The 27,898-nt window shown below is 43.6% G+C and overlaps 1 protein-coding gene across 1 annotated transcript in view; it reads left to right on the plus strand.

Moving 5' to 3' along the window:
* The window catches only part of GRIK3 (glutamate ionotropic receptor kainate type subunit 3), a 990,088-nt gene that overhangs the window by 60,133 nt on the left and 902,057 nt on the right, over positions 1-27,898 (plus strand). The window lies entirely within an intron of this gene.

Genomic DNA, 27,898 nt, shown 5'->3' on the forward strand with positions numbered 1-27,898 from the left:
AGACAGATGGAGTAGGATCATAGGGCAGATGAGGCAGGATCATGGGACAGATGGGGCAGGATCATGAGAAATAAGGGGCACGATCATGGGACAGATGGAGCAGGATGCAGACAGATGGGGCTGGATGGGGAGATCATATGGGGCAGGATGGTGACTGATGGGGCAGGTAGAGAAGATCATGTGGAGCAGGATGGGACATCACATGGGGCAGAATGGATACTCATGAGGGGAGGATGGGAGAACATATGAGGCCAGGATGGGAGAGCATATGACTGGAGCCAGGAATGAGACACATGGGGGCCAAGATGGGGGATATTATTACCTCATGGGCTAATTAAGGGATATTATTGCTGCAGTGATGTATTTATTTTATTTTTTGAGGATACTGTTTTAAATGGGGTGCGGTCCTGTTACTGTGCAGAGGGACACTATGTTGCCTTTTTTCTTCATCTGATGTAGTGTAGAAGTTAGAAAAAATTAAGTAATGTGCTCTGCAAGCAGTGCTCTAGATAATGGTTATTTCCTGCAGAGACGAGTCCTGGCTGGAAGACGCGATGGCTGTCTGTGCTGGATGAAGATGAAAAGCAAAGATGGACATTACCTAGAGACATCACTGGTGAGTCAGTGTTACCTGTACATTGACTCTATACACTGTATACTATATACAGAGGTCCTGTGTACAATATCACCAGTGATCACTGTTACCTGTAGACTGACATTGCATACTAAGTACAGATCTCTTGTGTATAATAGCAATAATAATAATAAATTTTATTTCTATAGCGCCGACATATTCCGCAGCACTTTACATTTCAGAGGAGACTTGTACAGACAATAGACATTACAGCATAACAATAATCACATAGATCATAACATATACCAAGAGGAATGAGGGCCCTGCTCGCAAGCTTACAATCTATGAGGAAAAAAAAAGGGAGACCCGAAAGGTGGGTGGTAACAGTTGCCCTGATTGTATGGACCAGCCATAATGCTAAGTGTGTAACAGTACAGATGCAGGGGGCTAATGGATGCATAAAGCATGTGGGAACATGATGCAGGGAACCTGGTTATGGTAAAAACTTTTGGCTGTGCCACATAGGGATAGATTAGGTTAATGTGTTGAGGTGGTAGGCCAGTCTGAATAAATGAGTTTTCAGGGCACGCTTAAAATTGTGGGGATTGGGGACTAATCGTATTGACCTGGGAAGTGCATTCCAAAGAATTGGCGCACCTATTAGCACCTATGTGATATTAGTATTGTGTTTTTTTATTAATGATCAGTATTGTAGTATTTGGTCACTATGTGGTGGTAATATATGGTCCGGCCATGGTGTGGCTGTATTTGTTCTTTGTATGTGGTATTATAGGTCACTGTGTGGTGATATGGTGTCTGGTCATGGTGTGGTGGTATTTTTCTCTTGTATGTGATATTATTAGTCATTTTAAAAATTGAAAAAATAAATAAAAAATACCTAAATTTTATTGCATATTTTAATAAATATTTAATAGGATAGAGTAGTGTAGGGCTCGGCCAGAGGAGTCTACTTTGTCGTGATGGCAGATTAAAAAATATTTTGGTCAAAACAAATGCTGCTGGTTATGTTTGTGATCTGGTGATGGGAACTGTTAATGTGTGATTGGTGAGAAGTGTAGTTTTTCCTAGAGAGAGCGATGGGACTGTGGACAGTTTGAGGGGTGGAGACGGGGCTGGGGTCAAGCCTGGGTGGAGTCTCAAGAGGGTCCTGAAAATCTTGCCAGTATGGGGCCTCAAAATCCCTAGTGGCAGCCCTGAGAACAGTATAGCTCCATCAGTTATGTAGTGGCTGTATGCAGTATGGCAGATCTACCTCTATTTTTCTCTTCTTCTCTATTTATTAGAAATGGGGCGGATGTGCAGTACTTGGTTGCAGCCACCACATAGTTGATGGAGCTGTGCAGCTCTGCATTCAAACATATCCAATTGCTGCAACCATCAGGAATAGTTGATTGGCTAGGCCAGTGAATCGCCTGCCAGGACAGTGGGGATACTCAGTACCGGGCCACTTCTTAAAGGGGAAGTGTCACAGCAGCAGTGACCCGGTCCATGACCCTGGGCGGCCAATAAAAGGGATAGTGAAAAAGGGATAATTAAATTTGTAATAAAGTCAGGGGACCGACGCTGCTATGCAGGTCCTCTTGGATGGTGACAAGGCAGCAGAGATGGTTGAGCTCTCCACAGGTAGAGCTGTATCCCAGGGCAGTTTGGATGTAGATGTTAAAGGTGAGGATGGTGAATGTGGTACAGGGCAGGTGATGCAGGAATGATTCAGAAGAGACAGCAGGGTGCAATTTCCTTTACCTTTTACTGAGCAATGCAGGTACAGTGGAAGCAATTTGGGAATTTCCTTAATCAGGTGGGTTGTGAGGCCTCCTTTCCAGCGCTATTCTCTGATGTACTTGCTGCTGTATACTCAAGTCCCTCTTTCTGTCGGATGCTTAGGTAGTACTCCACTCGCATGACAGGCAGCTTGAGACTGCTTCAGGGGTCGCTCCTGTCTAGCATCTCCGTCTCACACATGCTACTGTGTCGTCGAGTATCAGTAGGGGATTGAGGATCTGCGGTCTTCTGCCCTCCGGATTTTGCTTTTGGGGCTTTAGTACCCACACTGCCTCGGGCTCCAGTGCCTGGCGCTCAAGCCTGGGGTGAGCTCAGATGGAGCTCCTATCCCCAGCTCCTCTCCACACATCCTCTCTCAATCTTGTTCAGGCTCTAACCCCCTTCACTAACTTCCTTCTCCCTACCAGAGAGAGCAGCTCCCCTGAAGTCAGGTTTAGCGCTCCCCCCTGCTAGCCTGGAGTGGGAACTGCCTTGTATGCTGGAACTATCTGATAAGGGGATTCCTTCTTTGCTTCCAGGCATGACCTCACTCCCTCCTGGAGGGAGGCAAGGCCATTTTGGCAACAGAACTCCTGGGGTGCCACACCAGCAATATAAATTTATAGGACAACCCCTTTATATCTCAGAAAACATTTGTAATAACTGAATACACGCTGAGCATATAATACAAAGTATTAGCATTTTTTTGCACAAATATTAAAATTGATTTAGAGAAAAAGTAGGTATGAATCAATCAATTTGAATTATTCATGAAATAAATAAATAAATAAATATGAGTGTCAAGGGAGACACTCAAGGCCTCCTTCTTGTACTTAAGGTTTTCTTATTTACATTCAGTAAAGATGCTTACAATCCTAAGTTGCAAATGGCAGCCCATATAGACCCTTTGGGAACACTAACCACCGCTAATGTACAGTATATTTCTACGATATGTGCATGATATAAAGACAGTTTCCAATACCTGCCATAAAAATTATGCATAGTACCTCTTAATAGAAGGTCCTTTCGGTATACTGTCGATTACGGGATTGCTTCAGTATTTATTATACGTGTACACATACTTGAATGAATAATTTTACTTTGAGTTGGCTTCGACTCCAACCTTATACACTTTTGTTAAGAAAATTATCACACTTACCCATGCGCGTAAATATTCTCAGCTCACTTTGATGAAAAATACATGTGAGCTTCCTGGAAATCAACATGCAAATTTTATCTTATGGTTTCATGACTTTGATGAATAGACCTGTTAGTGTCTTTGGTTATTGTCATTGTCATCATAGTATTTCAAGCAGTCAAAGCTGCAGAATAAATGTGAAGGTCTGGGCATAAAGAAATGTTATATTCTCTGCACTGACTATGGGAAATGCACATATAAGCTTGGAGTAATATGGTCCACATACAAATATAGACAAAGATGGAGATATTCAGCAATCCTCCAATTTACATTTGCTGAAAGAAGACAATATCAAAATCCTGCATTGTTCAATAAAATGTTGAGTTTAAACTCTCAAAATAAACTCAGTCTACACTTGATTTAAGAAATGTAATTACTTGCTATCCTGCTAGGATCCTTAGCAATCAACTTCCCTGCAGCACCCCCACAGGGGAAATACAGTACTACATAGTTCTTATTAGAATCAATCGTCTGCCCGTGTAATTCCTGGACTAGTCTTATTCTCAAGAGTCAGAAATAATAGATAAGGTTCTTGAGCAGGTATATCCACACTATTACCATATACATTTCTAATAGGGCAGTTGAAAAATTATTTTCCAAACCAGAATAGAAAACATGTACTAAAATATTGAGTAACTGACAGTGCAATAAATGGATCTCTGCTTAACCCTGCTTAATAGCAAAAAAAAGAAGACAAAGACAATAGCTGGTAAGGAAAGAAGAATTCAATAAAAAAAAAGGACACTTGGGCTTTGGGAACATGCATTTGTACATTCTTTCAGGGTAACAATAGCAGCTGGAGCATAAGAGGGGTCATAATGGTTTTTACTTGTGTCTGCTCTAATAGCTTGTGTCTAAGTTTGATGAGTGAACTCAAGAATACAAAGACAATGAGCATTGATTAACCCATTCACAGTACAAAACTGTGCTGTCCTGTAATAGTAATGATTTAAAGGCATAAGAAGAACAATATCTAATCTAAGAAAGAGTCAATGTAATAAAACTAGAGATGAGCGAACCCGAACTTAAAATTTCAGGGTTCGTATCCTAGTGTTAGTGTCCAGTGCTCAACGCCGAACACTGACTTCTCCCAGAAGTCTGTTATATTTTTCGGAGTTCCATGGGAAGTCCATTGCAGAGAGAGAGAAATTTTCCAGCTCCAAAGCTTGGTTTTCCATTGTTCTCCATGGGGTTTGGGTTCTGGTTCAAGTTCAGGTGCAGTTCTGGTTCCTGAACAGAACTTTGGTAAAAAGTTCAGGTTGGGTACCAAAATTTTAACTTCCATGGATTCGCTCATCCCTAAATACAGTATATAATTCCCCACTGACTCTAATTCAATTATGTCCATTCACAACTAAAATTACATGATTGTTTCTCTCATAACATTCCCAGACTCTAAAATATGTGCAGATGATCAGTAAACTCTGTGGGTTGTACTAGTAGCGTCCAACCTGCAGCTTCCAGCTGTTATAGCATGGTGGATGCTATGCCCGCGGCTCACCCGCAGAGACGGACATGTGACATGTCTCACCAGACCGCAGCATGTAAATTTCTCTTGCAGAGACTCGAGTTTCTTCAAGATAAATTTCACCCATAGAATGTACTGGACGCGGTGAAGTCGCACGGCTCAGTCATCACATGCGGATTCACCTGCGATTGTAAGCACATCTGGATCGTCAGCACATACCCTTAATGACAAGTTCTGTCTGTCATGGAATGTAGAAAGACATAGCTTCTTCAATATTGCTACATAACTAAATAGACTTGCTTTTTAGGCCATTGGGAAATTTAAACGACAACCACTAAGAGAGTTGCAATGGTGGCATTTTGATTTTTTGAAATATCAAAAAATAATGTAAATATCAGTAATATGACTGCCAGTAATACGCTGTAAGCTGGCATGGTGCACATTAAAGAAGCCTTATCTACACAATGTGCAGGTATAATACCAAGCAGTCACGCCGCTCATGAGTGAAAGGTGCATGAGTGGCTTTTCATTAGTATACTGCACCCGTGGAACCTCACTGTTGGGAATTGGTATGTGTTGCTTTCCATGATTTTACAAAAGGACCCATAGCAAATTCAGAAATACCTCCTCACACAATATACCTGAAGCTGACTAATTAATAAATGGTGGTGCCAGTCTACCAGAGTGATAATTGCCCTTTGCTGCCTTATAAAGGGAGTTATCTTTTAAGACATTTATTTACCCAAATAAAGTATAGGGAATATAATGGTAATATTAGTAAAACCGCCCATTTGCAAGAGTATAGGTCTTAAACTACAACTTTAAGACAGAACATATCAGTAAAAGATTGAAAGTTACTGTTCTTAGGTCTATAGTCACATGGGAAGAAAACAAGCATATTGGATTTGGCTAATAAGACAAGAAGCATTTATATATAGAGACAGATTTAAGGTAAGTCTTGTGAGATTATTGTAAGTTTAGTAATAAAACGGGCAGTTTGTATCTTCTAAATGCAGCTGTGAGATACAATGACAAGGCACATGTATATCCCTACAGCCTTCACGATATGTTGCACACTCATTGCTCATTCCTATCCGGACCCCGCTGTGAATTAAACCTCTGGCAGCTTTAGTGCACTGTATAAAAATGTTGATTTTTCTCTCTTTAATGCAGCAGGGAAAACATATTTTTCAATGATTTGGTTGGCTGCAGATTTTCCAACGGAGAGATTTCTGTGATGACTCTTCTCTGAAAAGTTAATTAAGTGGAGAGTACATTAAAAGCCTAATATATTGGGGTCAGCCGAGTTCTCACTTTGTAATGTTAAAAGCATGTTAAAAAGACTGCTGTGCTTCTTTAGAAGATGCCTCAGATAATATGAATCAGTGACATAAAGTAATGATGTGTATAGTAGGTTGCCTAACTGCTAAACATGGTACACAGCACAATTTACTAATCAGTTTGTAAAATTAGCCTCATGTATAATTAGTTGCTATATACTTTGATTGCTAAACTAAATTTAACAAAATAGTTCCTTAAAGTGAACTTGTATGTCTTCTGAGGTGTCCATTAAAATAGAACTTCTTGCCACTCACATAATATTCATAATAATTGATCTCTACCAAAAGTATCTGCAGCTCCCGATAGTCATTGTTCTAGAGAAGGGTTTCCCAAGCTCCAGTCCTCATGGCCCCCAACACATCATATTTTCAGGATTTCCTTGGTATTGTACATGTGATTAAATTATTATTATTATTATTATTATTATTATTATTAAGGATCAGAAATTGCCAAAGGTTATCTCACCTGCACAATACTAAGGAAAGCCTGAAAATATGAACTGGTGGGAGCTAGGAGGACTGGAGGGTGTGAACATTAACTGTGCAATACTAAGGAAAGCCTGAAAACATGAACTGTTGGGAGCCTGGAGGACTAGAGTTGGAGAGCATGACCTGTGCAATATTAAGGAAAGCCTGAAAACATGAACTGTTGGGAGCCAGGAGTTGGGGAAAATGACCTGCGCAAGTGTAGGAGGGAGAGTTCCCGCTGTGTAACAGGGCCGGAACCAAGGGGACTGTCACCAAGGTTCCTAGGGAGACTGTTTCCGGGGGACACTATTAGAGGATAGGTCGGGGAGAGTTCTAGAAGGAGTAGGGGCGGAGCCAATATAAAAGGAGCTGAGGACGCTAGCAGGGGGCACTCGACAGAGCGAGGGAGAAGGAGCAGGAAGACTGGAGGGCGCCCGAGAGCTAGAGACAGAGCTAGAAGGAGACGACTAGAGGGACTGGAGAGAGACTCACCATGGGCAGGAAGGAGACGGCACCAAGCCGACCAGCAGAGGGATCCCGCCTGCACAACCATGCTTCCTGCGGCTCTCACTGCCCGACTCCAGCCAGCGGCTGTGGCCTACTTGCTGCTGCCTGTGGCTGCCACAGCCCGACTCCAGCCCACGGCTGCGGTCTACCCACTGCCATCCGTGGCTGCCACAGCCCAAATCCAGCTCATGGCTGCAGCCTAACCGCTGCCGCCCGCAGCCGCCACTGTCCAGATCCTACCTGCGGCTGTGGACTGCCCACTGCCCAGATCCAGCCTATGGTTGTGGTCTGCCCGTCGCCACCGATTACTGCCCGTGTCCGGCTCCAGTCTGTGGCTGCGGCCTGCCCGCTGCTACCCACGGCCGCTGCTGTTTGGCCCCAGCCCACGGCTGTGGCCCACATGTCTCGGGCCCCGGCTACCGCCATCCCACCTCCGCCAGGAGGCGCAACACAGAGGAACTCTAAAGTACAGGGGCCTGCTGTGCCCACACTCCACCTGGGCATAGGAACGCCAGAAGCCTGCGTCAGATCTTCATCGGCTTTGCCCAGCAGCTGAGACGCCGAAGAGATAACAACCACCACTCTGCCGGACGTCAGAGGAGGAAAAGTGACACATTGTAGTTGATAACCTGTAGTTACTGGACTAGTTCGGGTAGTCGTGTTCGAGTTACCAGTGTATTATTGTTCGTTCCCTGCGAGGATAACTGTTGTTAGCTTTTCGGTTACTCAAGATAGCCCTTATAGATACAAATATATATATATAAAGTTACATTTTAAGCTCACTCCGACTCCTGTCTCATCACTGAATCCTGCGTACTTGCGATACCTACACAATACTAATGAAAGCCTGAAAACATGAACTTGTTGGGAGCCAGGAGGACTGGAGTTTGGGAGCTTCACCTGTGTAATACAAAGGAATTCAAGAAAACTTGATCTTTTGGGGGCCGTTAGTTTGGGAAACACTGTTCTAGAGCCTCAGTAATAATCATTTCTTATATTACATGGCACAACAATCCTTCAATTATGTCTCTTTTTCGGATCAATATACAAAGAATCAGTCTGGTGGGTTTGAAGATTTAAGTGTAGTACTTTGCTTTATCGTCTGCCTAGTTTACAGGCATTCTGCTGGAGTTAAGATTTGGGCATTAGATAGTTTTCTATGGAGCTTACATTTTGAACACTATAATAGAAAATGCACCAATAATATACAAAAATCCATCTATGCCCCCATTGGCATAAGTGTAAATTTTTCATTGCTTTCTGTTGGCCAGAATATTGTAGCCTAATGTTTTTTTTATTTCTTGTAAAAAAAATAAAACCCTGATATCTTCATTAATACAGTAGTTTATATAATCCAATACATAATCAATTATTTATACAGTATATCCTAGGGTTGCTATAATAAAAGAATTGATGGCAACTGGCCAGTATAGGCAATTGTAAAAGATATTCTTCATTGCAACCAGCCAGCAAAGGCAGTTGTAAAGGATATTCTTCAAGGCAAGTGGCCAGCATAGGTAATGGTAAAATCTGCACCTGGATCATTTCATTATTAGCGATAGCACATTACTGGTGCAAGCAGGGTCACATATGCCATGAGGCAAGATCAGCATCTCACCTTAGGTGGTGGTTTGGAGTTTCTCTTAAGGGGCTATCAGGCTGTAATAATCTACTTAACCTATTACCTACCTCTTTGCGTAAGAAGCAGTTTTTACATACATTCCAGGGAAACTCAACACTAGCTCCCCCTCCCCAAAATAAGAGAAGTGGAGAATTACTTGTTCTGTAAGAGACTGCTTCATGAGCTGAGGATCTCCAGCTAGTACCACCTCTTCTATGGAACAGCTAACTATTCAAGCTCTGGCCTTTAGAACAATTGATAAGGAAGCAGCCGTCAAATTGCCCTTCAGGAGCAGGAAGAAGGAAAAAGAAAAGAGGAGGACCCCAAGAAAGGGGAATAGCAAGTGAGATGTAGAGAAATAAAGCATGTAAAGGAGTGAAGTGAATAGAACAGGTTGATTAAAAAAAGAGCAAGAAGGAGGAATAAGAGACATTGTAGCACAGAAAAGGAGGCGAGGAAAGTGTAAGCTGAAATCAAGCGTTACATAATGTTTCATGTGCTATATTATACAAAAGTCAAGTGTCTAACAATATTTAATGAGTGAGTGGTTTCCTAGGTGCTTAGCACTACTATATAACTAGGGCAGGTATAACAATGACAAGGTTTTGTACAAAACTACCCACATGGTCGTAACTTGCCACAAAAGTAACATCCTCCTTCTAAAAGGTATGTCCCATCTTAACCTTTTGGGCTCAAATAGGAATAATTAGTTCCAAGCACTAACCACTGAAGGTGGGGTTATGGAGACAGTGTTTCCATAAATCCCATTATTTTGGTTTATTTATCGTGTGTCTATATTTTTGTTCGTGGTTCATTCACCGCACTTGGGTGGTGCTGTGTCTCTTTGTTGCCAGGAAATGCAGGACGCTACCTTGTCTAGTGTTAGCCAATAGTGGGAATGTGTACACCCTGCTGAACAGGTGAGCAGGTAGTGGTTCCCTGGACTTGACTGGGAGGAATGGATCTCCCGATTGTTATCCTTAAAGTTGGGCTGGCTTTTTAATGCCTGCTTTTAATTCAGTTCAGTGCTGTTCATGCAGTTCATTTGCGTAGTGGTAGCAGTTTCTAATTGTGTTTACTAGTTCTTCATTAGCTATTGTCCTGGAGTTTCCCCTTGGTTTTCATTTGGGTTCTATGCTGCTAGCTTTGGATTTACTCTTATATCTGATTCTACATCATCCGTGTCACCAGGCATCAGCTATCCTGTGACAGCAGTCTGGGAAGGTCTTTGTAAAGTCCGCCTCCCCTTTGGGAGTGGTGAAGAATATCTTGGCCCTTAAGGACTTATCTGACAGTGTTGGATTGCACAAAGTGTGTCTGTGACTGCGGATTTGCTGGTCCGATGCGAGTCGACACAGAGTACCTATTCCTGCTCATAACAAGAGGTATGAAAGATATAGAGAACATATGAAAGGGAGTGAAAATGTAGGGTGAATTATTAAATATATCTCGCGTCTACATGGTGGCCTTGTGCTGACCAGTCTCATCCGGCATTTCTTAATAGAAGTAATTGACAGAAGCCAAAACTGTCTAGTCATCACGTGACTTTATGCATGTAAATCACATACACTTGGTCATGTGATCACTCTCCCGCCTCACCAATACCAGGGAATCATGATAACGTGTGCACTATACGCTGTCATGATTTAGAAGTCAGCAGTCACACAGAGTAACTGCAGACTTTACTATCAAGCCTGGAGAACCCCTTTAATGTCCACTATGTTGACACAAAAAATTCTTAAAAATACTGTACATTGCTGATTGTAGAGGAAATACAATAACTGTCTGTGATAATGCTGACCATTTTAGCTTGTAATACTATGTACTAAAATTGACAAATTGTTTCCTTAAATCACTTTTTAACATTCCCTGCTAAATGAGATCTAAAGCAGTCCCTTGCCAGAGTCCGCTAACAACAAACCTGATCTAGGAGGGAAAGGTTAAGTGATTTATAAATGATTCATTACCATGACTACCAGCCGCTCTGCATTTCTCGTACGGAAAGGACAACATTGTCAGCCTTTTCCAGTTAGACCAGCCTGAAATTTGTGAGTTTTGTTTTTCCCAAATAATATGTTTTCTTGGAGAACAGTGGCAACGCTACGAAAGCTTCAAAAAGAAAGAATACAGTAATAGACTCATTAAAATATAAATTTTATCATAAATTTTGCTCGACAATTCTTCTCTCCTTGCAGTACAAGCAGCAGAACATAAGTATAGGAGTTTATCCACCCTGCTGCGAGTTAAGAACAAGTGCCTCGATTACATTTACCAGATCACTTACAGAAGCCGACTGCCACCTCCCACTGTCATTTTAGAGGAAAAAAATCCTAAACAAGAACTGTTCCAAGCAAATATTTCTTACGAGGGAGAAAGTTGTGCTGGTGCTCAAACCAGAAGTAAATTGCAGAAGTAAATTCACATTTTCCTGTATGTTTCCCCAGCAGCACAGAAGTATTGGGCTAAAGTAAAATATCTCAATGTTGGGATATCACAAAATTTACAAACTTCCTTCCTCCCAATCTCCAAAATTAAATCTTTAATATTTAAAGGAATGGTTTGGATAAACATGTGAGATCTGTATGACATCGATCATGCCCTTCCTCCCATGATCGGCTGAAATCTGCAACTTACAAGGTGGAGTACACTGCCCCATAAATTGTTTAGTGACTGCTACCTGGCACCACATCTTATCTCCTTTTTTAGTATATTCCACCTCATACACAACTTATATTCCACAACCAACAGAGCAAATTTCAGCTGATTAGTGGGAACCCATGGGTGTGGTTCTCCTTCCAATCTCATATTGAAGACCTATCATGCAAATAACTAATTGTTCAGTCCCAAGCAACCCTTCTAATGAACTTGTGTGGTCCTTCATGAAGCAGCTTCACAGATAGTAGAGCATAGGACCCGAGCCTTCTCAGTCAAGACCCTTCATTTACCCTGGTGTATTGAGCAGTCCACACTCTGTAAGAGAATAAAAAGTAGCAATAGGACGCCTCAGTCACTAAGCAAGGTGATAATATTCAAAATCCAAAATTCACATAGTTTCACTGACGCATCATAAAACCACATGGTGACCCAAATTTGGATTGCTAAAAAGCGTAAAATGATTAATATGGACCTGTACCACAGACATATAAAACAGACTTAAGAATCATATTAGGAAAAAAGTATAATAAAAATTGCATGAAAAATTAGGTATAGATTGTGATTCCCTGTATATCTCTTAAAAGCTTTTTATATTAACATTTGCCAATTTGATTTTGCAAGGTGCAATCTAATCCAGTTCTTTGCACTAAAATTATGATTCATGCACAAAACAATAATCTTCGCATGATAATTGAAAAGTTTGGACAACACAAAGCACAACACATAGAAATATATTTACAGTGGCTTGTGGAAGTATTCACCCTCTTGGAATTTTTTAGTGTTTTGCTACCTCACAACCTTTAATTTCACTGTTTTTTTTGAGGTTTTGTATCAGTTCATGTAACGAACCTAACTAAAACTGATAACAATAATTATAAAAAATAATTGAAAACTTCAGTGTGCATATCTATTCATCCCTCTAAAGTCAGTACTTTGGAGAGCCTCCTTTGGTAGCAAATACAGTTTGGATAAGTCTCTATGAGCTTTCCACATCTTGCCACTGGGATTTTTCTCCATTCTACAAAAATTGCTCCAGCTCCTTCAAGTTAGATGGTTTCCTCTGGGGAATCGCAATCTTCAAGTCTGACCACAGATTCTTAATTGGATTAAGGACTGGGCTTTGACTGCACATTCCAAAATATTTACACATTTCCCCTTAAACCACTCGATTGTTGCTTTAGCAGTATGCTTTGGATCATTGTCTTATTAGAGGGTGAACCTCCATCTCAGTCTCAAATCACTGATAATTCACTGATTATATCCATCTTCACCTCAACTCGGACCATTTTCCCTGTGCCTGCTGCTGAAAAATATCCCCACAGCTTGATGCTGCCACCACCATATTTCAATGTGGGAATTGTGTTCTTGGAGTGATGAGCTGTATTGGTTTGGTACCAATAATACTGTATAGTTTATCTTGGTGTCCAAAAAGTTCAGTTTTAGTCTCATCTGACCACAGCACCTTCCTTCATACATTTGGGGAGTCTCCCACATGTCTGTTGGAAAACTCAAAACAAGTTCACTCTTCCATAAAGTCCACCTCTAGAAGGGTATGGCTTATTGTGGTCATATGGACAGATACTCCAGTGTCTGCTTGGGAACTCTGTAGCTCCTTCAATGTTATCCTTGGTCTCTGTGCTGCCTGTCAGATTATTGACCTTTGTGCCTGGGCTGAGAGTTTTGGTGGGTGGCCCTCTCTTGCCAGGTGTGCTCTGTTACCATTCTCTTTCTATTTGATGATAATAGATTTGATGGTGCTCCAGGGGACCATCAGAGATTGGGATATTTTTTATGACCCAACCCTGACTTGCACTTCTCAACAACTTAGTCCCTGACTTGTTTGGAGCCCTCCTTGGTCTTCATGGTTGTGTTTGGTTAGTGGCGCCTCTTCCTTAATGGTTTTGTAGCCCCTGTGGCCTTTCAGAAAAGGTGTGTATATCCTTTGACAAAGTATCTCATACAATCCTTATTGAAGAAATGACTAAGTATGGAATGGACAAGGCAACTGTTAGGTGGATTCATAACTGGCTTAGTGATCGGACCCAAAGAGTGGTCGTAAATGGCTGCACATCCAGTTGGAAGAATGTCTCAAGTGGGGTACCACAGGGCTCTGTCCTGGGCCCTGTATTGTTCAACATCTTTATCAACGATTTAGATGAAGGAATTGAGGGTAAACTGATTACATTTGCTGATGACACAAAGCTAGGAGGGATAGCTAATACTAGAGAAGAGAGAGAGAGGATTCAAAAAGATATAAATAAACTGGAGAAGTGGGCAGCAACTAACAGAATGGTTTTTAACAGGGAAAAATGCAAAGTACTACATCTGGGCAATAAAAATGAAAAAAGCATATTCAGAATGGGAGGAATAGGGCTAAGCAACAGCACATGTGAAAAAGACTTGGGTATACTAATAGATCACAGACTGAATATGAGTCAACAGTGTGATGCAGCAGCAAAAAAGGCAAATGCAATTCTAGGATGTATTAACAGAAGCATACAGTCTAGATCACGTGAAGTCATTATTTCCCTCTACTCCTCTTTGGTCAGACCTCATCTGGAATATTGTGTCCAGTTTTGGGCACCACATTTTAAAAAAGACATCAACAAACTTGAGCAAGTTCAGAAAAAAGCAACCAGAATGGTGACCGGTCTGCAAACCCTGTCTTATGAGGAAAGGTTGCAGGATTTGGGATTGTTTAGTTTGCAAAAGAGAAGACTGAGAGGAGACTTAATAGCTGTCTACAAATATCTAAAGGGCTGTCACATTGTAGAAGGATCAACTTTATTCTCATTTGCACAAGGAAAGACTAGAAGCAATGGGATGAAACTGAATGGGAGGAGACAGATTAGATATTAGAAAAAACTTTTTGACAGTTAGAGTGATCAATGTGTGGAACAAGCTGCCACGAGTAGTGGTGAGTTCTCCTTCAATGGAAGTCTTTAAACAGAGGCTGGACAGACATCTGACTGGGATGATTTAGCGAATCCTGCTTTGAGCAGGGAGTTGGACCAGATGGTGAGAAGGGAGTTGGACCAGATGGCCCAGGAGGTCCCTTCCAACTCTACCATTCTATGATTCTATGATTCTATACTGACAGACCATGTGGCACTTAGATTGCACACAAGTGGATTTTCTTTCACTAAGCATGTGATTTATGAAGGTAATTACTTGCACCCAAAATTTTTAGGGGCTTCATTGCAAAAGGGGTGATTACATATGCATATGCCAAATTTTAGTTATCTGAATTACATAAATTTAATTTATGTCTGTATTTTCTCACTTAAATTCACCAGTATTATCCAAGCATGCTTTGGTGCTAACTGAGTGTCTTCGGCGTGCTCGAAAAATATATTTCAGTCTGCGCAGCTGCATATCTCAAGGCTGTTCGACAGCAGCAATACATACAGGGATTGCCTGCTTGAGAGCAATGTGATGTAGGGGTTGAGACCCTGATTTCAGTGATGTGTCACTTACTAGGATATGTGCTTTTGCGTCATTAAAAAAGCTGTGTTTTATCTACAGGAGATTATCAATACAGGACTGTCTTGTGCCTCCTAGTAAACTGTTCTGTGTAACCCCGTCCCCAACAGTGATTAGCAGCCTTCGGTCAATATACAGTGTACACAGAAAGTTACCAGTCAGTTACCAGTCAGTGGAGTAGACAGGGTTATACAAAGCTCATGAGTGAGAGCACTGATCAATCTGCAAACTGCAATTTTATCACAACTGCAGCACCCAGTAAACTAAGTGATGCATCATTAGGCTATGTGCACACGTAGCAGAAAATTTCTGCTGAAAAACCTGACTCCCTTCCCAGAAACCGCACGTTTTTTTCTGCGTGTTTTCAGCACGTTTTTTTTGCGCCAAAAATGCACGGTTTTTATGCGTTTTTTTTGCGCGTTTTCAAGACGCATAGAAATAGCCAGAAACGCGGAAAAATCCGCGAAATTAATGAGCATGCTGCATTTTTCGCGGTAAAAAATGCATCAGTATGCACAAAAAGTGGAAAAATGCATAGAAATGAATGGGAAGCTTATTTCTAGCGGTTTTAGAGTGGTTTTATTGGCAAAACCGCTAAAAAATACCGCTAAAAACGCTGTGTGTGCACACAGCCTTACAATCAGGGTCCTTGCCCCAATATTAGGATGCTTTCAGATGAGCTAACAAAAGCCTGGTGACAAATTCACTTTAAAGTCCCTTATTGGCCCCAAATACCTAAGTGGCCAGTCCAGCAGTGCATGGGGATGCAATGGAGGCATGGGAGTGAATGGTGTTTTGTGAACATACCTTCTTTCTGGGACCATGGAAAGACATTTCTGCTTCCAAACAAACATGCCCAAATCACTTTCTAATGGAAAAACAACTTGGAAATCTTTTCACTGGCATGTTTTATCAGCTCCACTTCATCTAGAACAAATTCCTAAAACTAGTGGAAGGAAAGACATTTCATTTGCATTCCTGTGTAGGACTGTGCTTGACACAATGGTGGAAGTCATGTGGGGTCTTTTCATTCATGATAAAAGACAAGTGTTTCCAAGAATCACCTTCATTAATCAGCCTTTTCTCATTTCTGATGTCTTCTTTGGAACATGTTGAATTGCTGCACTTTTCACAATGTCTCCTACTGACATATTTCCGCCAACCCCATGGCACTCTGTTGTTGTTTTTAACACAAGTATCTACATGTAAAGTGCTGTTACTACTCTACAAGTTACTTGCTAAGAATAACTCTACAAGCACAGTAAATTCAGTCTATAAATAGATATAGTTATTTTAGCTAGACATTTTATACCCAGTAAAATAAAAAATCACCCATGATCGAGGTCATTGGCCGCCTCTCCGGAACTGGAATACCACCTCTAATCCATCGACATCAGGCTGATGCAACATTACGCCGCAACGATGACATACCACTAGGCCGGCTAATGAAATGGAGAGCAGATATCGGAAGGTAAGGTCAGAGGTGGTAATCCTGTTCCCGTCCAGTGGCCACAGACCATTGTAATGGCTGATGAAATGGGATGTGGAAATTTATTTGTACCAACTCTAGTTCAGTATATTTGTACTGATTTAAATACAAAAAATAAAACAATTAGCACTAAACTTGTCCAAAAACTTTGTCATCACCTACAAGTTAAAATTTATTTTCGGTGCATACAGCATTCTAATATGTTCCGATTTTCCTGCTCTGCATGTTTTCTGTTTTTTTTCAGTGACCAATTCCTCTTCCTCTGTAGGAGCTGGCAATTCCTTTTACTCACTTTTTGAAATGCACTGCCTTTGTTCAATGGCTTTCCTGTCCAAACTGATATTCCACTTCTCTGTTATGCCAATGGACAGACATTATAATGCAAACTATGAGGGGCGCTCATTAAAAATTTCCCCTGACCCACTTCTATTATCACAGGATGCTAAAACTGCACATGTACAATGATACAAGTCTCTATAGGTCACTTGCCAATTTGCAACTCAGAACTGATAACAGTCTTGATTTTACAGGTGCTAAAGTGGTGTGAGGTTTGATAATAGACCCAGTGGAACACAGAGCAGTCATCAAGTTCCTTTACTTGAAAGGTTGCACACCAAAGGAGACATTCAATGAGATGAAAGAGGTTTATGGTGATTTCCCATCATATGATGTAGTCAAGAACTGACATCATCAATTCAAATGTGGTCGGACTTCAGTGCAAACCGCTCCAATTCCAGGGCGAACTCACTCTATTATTGATGAACACACCATCCAGCAAGTGGAGGTCGCCATTTTGCTACCTAGCCCGAAGTGTCAAGACTAGTGTGGTGTCTGTGGAAAAAATCATCCAAGACCATCTTCACATGCAAAAGGTATCCACTCACTGGGTTCCCCGGCTGTTCATACCTTTCCAGAAGCAGGAATGAGTCGAATGCTCTCAGGCTCTATTGACAATGTACCATGGAAACCAGGAGGACTTTTTCAACAGACTGATCACACAGGATGAAAGCTAGGTCCATCACTATGATCCTGAGACTAAAGTCTAGTCAATGCAATGGAAGCATTATGACTGACCGCCTTCAAAGAAGGCACGTGCTCAACACTCGGCAGGCAAGGTCATGCTCACAGTATTTTGGGACCAGCATGAAATAGTATTGATGGATTTCCTAGCAAAGGGAACCATAATCATTAGGGCATACTATGCTTCACTGGAGAGGCCATCAAAACCAAGAGACATGTCATGCTCACCAAAGCTGTCCACCTTCTTTAATACAATATACCAGTTCACAAAACACATGTTGCCCAAATGGAAGCATGCTCCTGTGGCTTTGAAATTCTACTGCAAACCCCTTATTCACCTGACCTCACACCATCGGACTTTCTCCTCTTTCCAACAATGAAGTCAAAGGGCAAGCTTTTTCCAGATGATGAGACTCTGATTTCCAAAGTCACAACTTGGCTTTTGGAGCAACCTGGAGACTTCTAGAAGTGAGGTGTATACATTTGCTTAAAGCTATGGGAGAAGTGTTTGTCCCTAGGTGGCACCTATGTAGAGAAGGATTAATAACTGTGCCAAGTTTCACTGCTCTCAATCCACAAGAAGTGGGTCAGGGGAAATCCTTAATGAACGCCCCTCATATAAACAAGTGTGAGTTGCTAAAAGCTCCTAATGATTGACACAACCTCTGCCATCTTGAAGAGTAGATACAAAGTAGGGTAAGAAAAGTCTTGGGAATTCATTGTTGTGTTCCTATACAACTAATTTCAGATTATTTTCCAAGATTTTAAGTTAAAAGGGTTTTCCAGAATTCAAACATATATAGCTTTTTATCTCAATGTATCTGGGATGGCAGCATGGTGGCTCAGTGGTGAACATTGTTGCTTTTCATCACCTCGGTTCAAATCCCACCATGTGCAAGGAGCTTTTAGGCCCCGTCACACTAAGTGATATCACTAGCAATATCGCCAGAGCTTCACCGATTTTGTGGCGCAGCAGCGATATTGCTAGCGATATCGCTATGTGTGATACTTACCTCTGACCGGCTCCCCCGCTGGTTATCGCTGATCACGCGAGAACATCCTGGGCCGCTTCCTGCTGGCGCCGACGAGCGGCGCGTGGAAGTGGGCGGGAGGATGTCTTCATCGCAGCGTCTGACAGGTAAGTAACGACCGCTGCTGCGTCGCTACATCGCTAGTGAGATCTGCCTGTTTGGCAGCTCACTAGCGACCACTTAGCGATGCACCAGCGATCCTGACCGGGTCATATCGTTGTCGGGATCGCTGGTGCATCGCTTAGTGTGACGGGGCCTTTTGTGTTCTCTCTGTGTTTGTACCTTAAAGACATGCTGATAGGGAATATAGATTGTGAGCCTGAATGGAGACAGTGATGCTCAAGTCTGAAAAGCATTGTGAAATTAATGGAGCTATATCAGTGAATAAAGTAATAAGATAAAGTAGTCATATTTCACTTATTCTAGACACTTCTTTAAAGTCAATCACCAAGATTTTAACACGCTTTTCAGAAGTACACAGTTATGGCCAACATTGTTTGCACCCTTGATATTGTTTCAGAAAAAATTATTAAAATATCACATGTTTTGTTAAACACATGTTTTTTTCAAACAAAACCTCAATAACAGGCTGCACAAAAATTGTTGGCACCTTTCTAAAATTGTGGGTAAAAAACTTTGCCTCAAGCATGTGATGCTCATTCAAACTCACATGTGGCAAGCAAAAAGTGTGGGCAATATGAAACTTTCACCTGAAACCAAATAAAAAGGGATGAACTTGACTAAATCTTTGCATTTTATGTCTGTATGTGCCACACTAAGCATATAGAACAGAAAGAAGAGAAGATAACTGTTTGAGAACTATAGAACCAAAATTGTTGAAAAATATCAAAAAGGTTACAAGTCAATCTATTGAGATTTTGATGTTACTTTGTCAACAATGTGCAACACAATCAACAAGTTTACAACCCATTGCACTGTAGCAAATCACTCTGGACATGGATGGCAAAGAAAAACTGATGAAAGGTTCCAAGCGCAAGATAGTCGAGATATGGGATAAGCGGACCCATTCAAGATCCAAAAGAATTTAAGCTGTCTTGCAGGCTCAGGATTCACCATTGTCAGTGCGAACTATCCACCGATATTTAAATGAAATGAAATGCTATGGCAGGAGATCCAGGAGGAATCCACTGGACCTCAGACACACAGAGACATAAAAAAGCTAGACTGCAGTTTGCTAAAATGTACATAAGTAAGCCAAAATCCTTTGGGAAAGCATCTTGTGGACAGATGAGAGCAAGATAGAGTTATTTGGAAAGCATATCATTGTACTCTTTGCCAAATCAGAATGAGACCTACAAAGGAAAGAACACAATACCTACGGTCAAATATGGTGGAGCATCAGACGTATAACAAAATGTGTAATTGCGGGAGAAATACTTCATTTTCTGGAATTATTGATGAGTGAGTGTGCTCGTTACTCGAATTTTCCGAGCATGCTGGAGTGTTCTCTGAGTATCTTGGGCGTGCTCGTAGATTATGTTTGTGTCTCCGCAGCTGCATGATTTGCAGCTGCTAGACAACCAGAACACGTGCAGGGATTGCCTGTTTGTTAGGAAATCCCTGCATGTGTTCAGGTTGTCTAACAGCGTCAAATCATGCAGCTGCGGAGACACAAACATAATCCACGAGCATGCCCAAGATACTGGGCGAACACCAGAGCATACTCGGAAAACTCGAGTAATGAGCACACTTGCTCATCACTATCTGGAATAAATTCAATGGTGTAATTGCGGGAGAAATACTTCATTTTCTGGAAAAAATTCAAGGGTGCCAACACTTTTGGCCATGACTGTATTAATTACGTTAGAAAATGAAATGTAACGTTACACTTTACAAGGTGAATTGTCCCCTAAATTCATAAGCTTTGACTCTCCTAAATATTGTTTGGATGGTTGACAAGCTTTCTCCTTAGTATTGTGCATGGGGGGTAGACTTTCTATCAGTTACTAAAGATTTGATAACTATAAGTTAGTAGATGGTGGCCCGATTCTAACGCATCGGGTATTCTAGAATATGTATGCAGTTTATTTTTGAAGATTTAATAATAATGCAATAATGCACCCCCCAATCCTGATATGTATGGTTCTCTCACCCCCAATCCTGATATGTATGGTTCTCTCACCCCCAATCCTGATATGCATGCTACCCCTGAACCCCCAATCCTGGAATGCATGGTCCTCTCACCCCCCAATCCTGGTATGCATGGTCCTCTCACCTCTCTTTCCTGGTATGCATGGTCCTCTTACTTCCCTTTCGGGGTATGCATGGTCCCCTCACCCCCCAATCCTGGAACGCATGGTCCTCTCACCCCCCAATCCTGGAATACATGGTCCTCTCATCCCTCTTTCCTGGTATGCATGGTCCCCTCACCCCCCTTTCTTGGTATGCATGGTCCCCTCACCCCCCTTTGCTGGTATGCATGATCCTCTCACACCCCAATCCTGGTATGTATGCTCACCGTCACCCCCTTTACTGGTATGCACGGTCCCCTCACCCCCCAATCCTGGAATACATGGTCCTCTCATCCCGCTTTCCTGGTATGCATGGTCCCCTCACCCCCCTTTCTTGGTATGCATGGTCCCCTCACCCCCCTTTGTTGGTATGCATGATCCTCTCACACCCCAATCCTGGTATGTATGCTCACCGTCACCCCCTTTACTGGTATGCACGGTCCCCTCACCCCCCAATCCTGGTATGCATGGTATCCTCACCCCCCTTTCCTTGTATGCATGGTCTCCTCATCCCCAAATCCTGATATGCATGGTCCCCTCACCCCCAAATCCTGGTATGCATGGTCCTCTCACACCCCAATCCTGGTATGCATGGCCCCCTCACCCCCCTTTCCTGATATGCATGGTCCCCTCACCCTCTTTCCTGATATGCATGGTCCCCTCACCCCCCAATCCTGGTATGCATGGTCCTCTCACCCCCCAATTCTGGTATGCATGGTATCCTCACCCCCCTTTCCTGGTATGCATGGTCTTCTCATCCCCCTATCCTGGTATGCATGGTCCCCTCACCCCACTTTCCTGATATGCATGCTACCACTCAACCCCCTATCCTGGTATGCATGGTCCCCTGACCCCCCAATCCTGGAATGCATGGTCCTCTCACCCCCCAATCCTGGTATGTATGGTCCTCTCACCTCTTTCCTGGTATGCATGGTCCTCTTACTTCCCTTTCGGGTTATGCATGGTCCCCTCACTCCCCAGTCCTGGAATGCATGGTCCTCTCACCCCCAATTCTGATATGCATGGTCCCCTCACCCCCCTATCCTGGTGTGCATGGTCCCCTCACCCCCCTTTCTTGGTATGCATGGTCCCCTCACCCCCTTTGTTGGTATGCATGGTCCTCTCACACCCTAATCCTGGTGTGTATGCTCACCATCACCCCCTTTCCTGGTATGCATGGTCCCCTCACCCCCCAATCCAGGTATGCATGGTCCCCTCACCCCCTTTGCTGGTATGCTTGATCCTCTCACACCCCAATCCTGGTATGTATGCTCACCGTCACCCCACTTTCCTGGTATGTATGGTCCCCTCACCCCCAATCCTGGTATGCATGGTCTCCTCACCCCCCCTATCCTGGTATGCATGGTCCCCTCACCCCCCTTTCCTGATATGCATGGTCCCCTCACCCTCTTTCCTGATATGCATGGTCCCCTCACCCCCCAATCCTGGTATGCATGGTCCTCTCACCCCCCAATTCTGGTATGCATGGTATCCTCACCCCCCTTTCCTGGTATGCATGGTCTTCTCATCCCCCTATCCTGGTATGCATGGTCCCCTCACCCCACTTTCCTGATATGCATGCTACCACTCAACCCCCTATCCTGGTATGCATGGTCCCCTGACCCCCCAATCCTGGAATGCATGGTCCTCTCACCCCCCAATCCTGGTATGTATGGTCCTCTCACCTCTTTCCTGGTATGCATGGTCCTCTTACTTCCCTTTCGGGGTATGCATGGTCCCCTCACTCCCCAGTCCTGGAATGCATGGTCCTCTCACCCCCCAATTCTGATATGCATGGTCCCCTCACCCCCTATCATGGTGTGCATGGTCCCCTCACCCCCCTTTCTTGGTATGCATGGTCCCCTCACCCCCTTTGTTGGTATGCATGGTCCTCTCACACCCTAATCCTGGTATGTATGCTCACCATCATCCCCTTTCCTGGTATGCATTGTCCCCTCACCCCCCAATCCTGGTATGCATGGTCCCCTCACCCCCCTTTCCTGCTTTGCATGGTCACCTCACCCCCCAATCCTGGTATGCATGGTCCCCTCACCCCCTTTGCTGGTATGCTTGATCCTCTCACACCCCAATCCTGGTATGTATGCTCACCGTCACCCCACTTTCCTGGTATGTATGGTCCCCTCACCCCCCAATCCTGGTATGCATGGTCTCCTCACCCCCCCTATCCTGATATGCATGGTCCCCTCACCCCCCTTTCCTGATATGCATGGTCCCCTCACCCTCTTTCCTGATATGCATGGTCCCCTCACCCACCATTCCTGGTATGCATGGTCCTCTTACCCCCCTTTCATGGTATACATGGTCCCATCACCCGCCAGTCCTGATATGCATGGTCCTCTCACCTCCCAATCCTGATATGCATGGTCCCCTCACCCCCCTATCCTGGTATGCATCGTTCCCTCACCCCCCTTTCTTGGTATGCATGGTCCCCTCACCCCCTTAGTTGGTATGCATGGTCCTCTCACACACGAATCCTGGTATGTATGCTCACCATCACCCCCTTTCCTGGTATGTATGGTCCCCTCACCCCCCTTTCCTGGTATGCATGGTTCCCTCACCCCCATTCCTGGCATGCTTGGTGCCCTCACCCCCAATCCTGGTATGCATGGTCCCCTCCCCCCTCTTTCCTGGTATGCATGGTCCCCTCACCCCCCTTTCCTGGTATGCATGGTCCCCTCCCCCTTTCCTGCTTTGCATGGTCCCTTCACCCCCCAATCCTGGTATGCATGGTCCCCTCACCCCCAATCCAGGTAGGCATGGTCCCCTCACCCCCCTTTCCTGGTATGCATGGTCCTCTCACCCCCCTTTCCGTGTAGCCATGACCAATCAGCATCGCGGCCCTCTGTCCACGACCAATCAGCCACGCGGCCCTGTAGCCGCGACCAATCACTGCAGCGGCTCTCTAGCATGTCAAAAAATAATATTAAAAAATAAAAAAAATTATTCTCACCTTCCGATGGCCTCCTGTCTTCTTTCCACGCATCCGGACTCGCGTTCCCAGTAATGCTTTGCGGCTTAGACCACTGATGACGTCGGTCTTCCTTCTCGCTCTTGCGAGAGTGACGTCAGTCTTCTTTCTCGCTCTCGCGAGAGTGACGTCATCAGCGGTCTAAGCCGCAAAGCATTACTGGGAACGCGAGGCCGTACGCGTGGAAAGAAGCCAGGAGGCCGTCGGAAGGTGTGAATAACATTTTTTTTATTTTAATTCTCTTTTTTACAGATTAAGGCTGGCACCCGATTGAGCGCTGCGCCCGTCTGTGCCTGCCCCCTATCCTGGTATGCATTGTCCCCTCACTCTCCTTTCCTGATATGCATGGTCCCCTCACCCCCAAATCCTGGTATGCATGGTCCTCTCACACCCCAATCCTGGTATGCATGGCCCCCTCACCCCCCTTTCCTGATATGCATGGTCCCCTCACCCTCTTTCCTGATCTGCATGGTCCCCTCACCCCCCAATCCTGGTATGCATGGTCCTCTCACCCCCCAATTCTGGTATGCATGGTATCCTCACCCCCCTTTCCTCTTATGCATGGTCTCCTCATCCCCCTATCCTGGTATGCATGGTCCCCTCACCCCACTTTCCTGATATGCATGCTACCACTCAACCCCCTATCCTGGTATGCATGGTCCCCTGACCCCCCAATCCTGGAATGCATGGTCCTCTCACCCCCCAATCTTGGTATGTATGGTCCTCTCACCTCTTTCCTGGTATGCATGGTCCTCTTACTTCCCTTTCGGGGTATGCATGGTCCCCTCACCCCCCCAGTCCTGGAATGCATGGTCCTCTCACCCCCCAATTCTGATATGCATGGTCCCCTCACCCCCCTATCCTGGTGTGCATGGTCCCCTCACCCCCCTTTCTTGGTATGCATGGTCCCCTCACCCCCTTTGTTGGTATGCATGGTCCTCTCACACCCTAATCCTGGTATGTATGCTCACCATCACCCCCCTTTCCTGGCATGCATGGTCCCCTCACCCCCCTTTCTTGGCATTCATGGTCCCCTCACCCCCTTTCGTGGTATGCATGGTCCCCTCACCCCCCTTTCCTGGTATGCATGGTCCCCTCACCCCCCTTTCTTGGTATGCATGGTCCCCTCATCCCCCAATCCTGGTATGCATGGTCCCCTCACCCCCCAATCCTGGTATGCATGGTCCCCTCGCCCCCCAATCCTGGTATGCTTGGTTCCCTCACTCTCCATTCCTGGTATGCATGGTCCTCTCACCCCCTTTCCGTGTAGCCATGACCAATCAGCATCGCGGCCCTCTGTCCGCGACCAATCAGCCACGTGGCCCTGTAGCCGCGACCAATCACTGCAGCGGCTCTCTAGCATGTCAAAAAATAATATTAAAAAATAAACCATTATTCTCACCTTCCGACGGCCTCCTGTCTTCTTTCCACGCATCCGGACTCGCGTTCCCAGTAATGCTTTGCGGCTTAGACCACTGATGACATCGGTCTTCTTTCTCGCTCTCGCGAGAGTGACGTCAGTCTTCTATCTCGCTCTCGCGAGAGTGACGTCATCAGCGGTCTAAGCCGCAAAGCGTTACTGGGAATGCGAGGTCGGACGCGTGGAAAGAAGACAGGAGGCCGTCGGAAGGTGTGAATAACATTTTTTTTATTTTAATTCTCTTTTTTACAGATTAAGGCTGGCGCCCGACTGAGCGCTGCGCCCGACTGTGCCTGCCGCCGATTGGTCGCGGCCTGGCGGCTGCGACCAATCGGTTGCAGGCGCAGCTTACCGTTGCAAACAGCTGTGCCTGTCACTGATTGGTTGCAGCCTGGCGGGGGCCTGGCGGCCGTGACCAATCAGCGCAGCGCGATTTTGGTTACAGACAGACATGATAAGGCGTTTATATATATAGATGAGCTAAAGTGTGATTTTATGAAAACTATACTATGTTGAAAAGCAAACTCCATCCATAAAAGAAAATTGGCCAAGCAATGCGAAAAAGCTAAAATTTTTCAGCCTTCATTCCAACAGCTTTGAGTGGTCTGAACATTAAAAGATGTTCAAAATAAAAGTTGACACATTTTAACTTCTAAACAGTGCTAGGCTGTTTTTGGTTTATAGGCTGAGCTTCTGTAAGATTGTCTATCAGGACCACATCCGTGAGCTGACAATTTTTTTTCCATGCTGGCAAGTAACTTACCCACCGCTAAAATCAGAGTATCGGTCACTAATTTCTTCTGTCTTCGAATAGTTAAGTGTAAACAGATTACCTTTCACAAATTTTACCAGAATATTCTAACTATTGTGTCCTCCAATCACTCCAGAATGAACATCACATTAATGTTTTATGGCTCAAGTCTTAGGGAACATTTCCCTGAGTTTTGTGTGGGTGTACACTGTACACGAGCCAATTTTGCAACACTGTTTTCTTTAAAACAAAATCTTTGAAATATTGTATCATACCGCGAGATGACAGACAGCTGGATATTACACTTGTTATTACAGTACATTGGCCCTATGTATTTTCCATCATATCACTGTGTCAGTTACACTTTGCCTTTCCAAAGGTTTTTATAAGGACATCACTAACAAAGCAAACAATTATCCCAGTTGCTGGCCCAAGTAAGTATGTTTAGATGATATAGACAACTAAGGGGACAAGATATTTCTGCAAAAGTATATGTACTTTGTGCTAAATAATTTTTTGGGGGATTGGCTACAATAAAAATATTGTATCATTTGGTGTTTATAGGCTTTTTGTTTCCCTACACATTACTGGCTGCAGAAAGAGTTAAAGGGAATCCATCACAGGCTTATGCTATGAAATCTGAGGGAAGTATAAGGTGGCAGCTGAAACATATTCCAGGGGTGTGTCACTTATTAGACTGTGTGCTTTTGATTCCATACAATGAAGGTTTTGTCACAAGGAGATAATCACTAACCAGACAGTTGCTCAGCTCATGTGATCCTTGGTATTACTCCACCCCCACTTCTGATAAGCAGCTTACTGTCAAAATACAGTGTACACAGAAATATGTGGTGTGGGCATGGTTAGCTTTATGAGCTCTGCTTCATGCTACATCTAAAACTCATTGTGTCACAAGTGCTGCACCCAGTAAACTAAGTGATATATTGTTGGATTCAGGGTCTCTTTCCCTACATTATGCTGTGCTCAGATTGAGGTAGCAAAATCTGGTGACAGATTCCCTTTAACTTAATATCTGTCAGTTCTTAAAATCTGTCAGTATTTTATCTTTTTCTGACTTTACCTCAGAATATTCATGACCACAAAGTTCAGCACCTTTTTTCAGGCTGGTGGCCATGAATCAGCAAAGAAAGCTTAAGAAAAAGACAGATAAAAGAATTTCAAACTCAGAATGATCTCACTGATGACTCCTTAGTTAATTCATTCTGCAGCCAGCAACGTTCAAGGAAGCAAAATACCTATAAAAAAGAAATAATGCAAAAATTGTAATAAAACACAATTAGCAAAAAAATAATTTTCTCCCAAAATACACAATTATGCGAAAAAAAAATAATATGCAATACTAACTCATTGTTAAAACAGTGAGTCAGCATTTAACTACAGTGCAAAAATGTGTTGTGCCATATTCTGACTGATGGTGGTTTCTGAGAAATCAGTTAGTGCCTGGTATAGTAAAATGACATTTGTCTTATTGAAAAAGTTTTGGAAAATTTGAGTGAATCTGTTTACATGGCTTTACCACCAAATCATTTTTTCCTCAAATGCAGAAGCTATTTAACCCCTTCATGAACTATGACGTATAGGTTTGTCATAGGCTGTGTCCCTTCCTTTAATGCAGGCTCCAGCGCTGAGCCCGCATTTTTACTGGCACATGAGAGTTGATTTGATCAGCTGTAATGTTCCCTTAACAGCCACTGCTGTTAACACACTAAATGCAGCTACCAATCTCTGACAGCCACATTTAATGCGTGCTAACTGAAAGCGCTCGACATATCCTGCCCATCAGTGTCCTGTCGTATGATCACGGGGTGCCGATGGGTTGGCATGATAAT

This window comes from Dendrobates tinctorius, unplaced genomic scaffold, assembly GCF_039654945.1.
Source record: "Dendrobates tinctorius isolate UK_male_01 unplaced genomic scaffold, ASM3965494v1 ptg000015l, whole genome shotgun sequence".
NCBI lineage: Eukaryota > Metazoa > Chordata > Amphibia > Anura > Dendrobatidae > Dendrobates > Dendrobates tinctorius.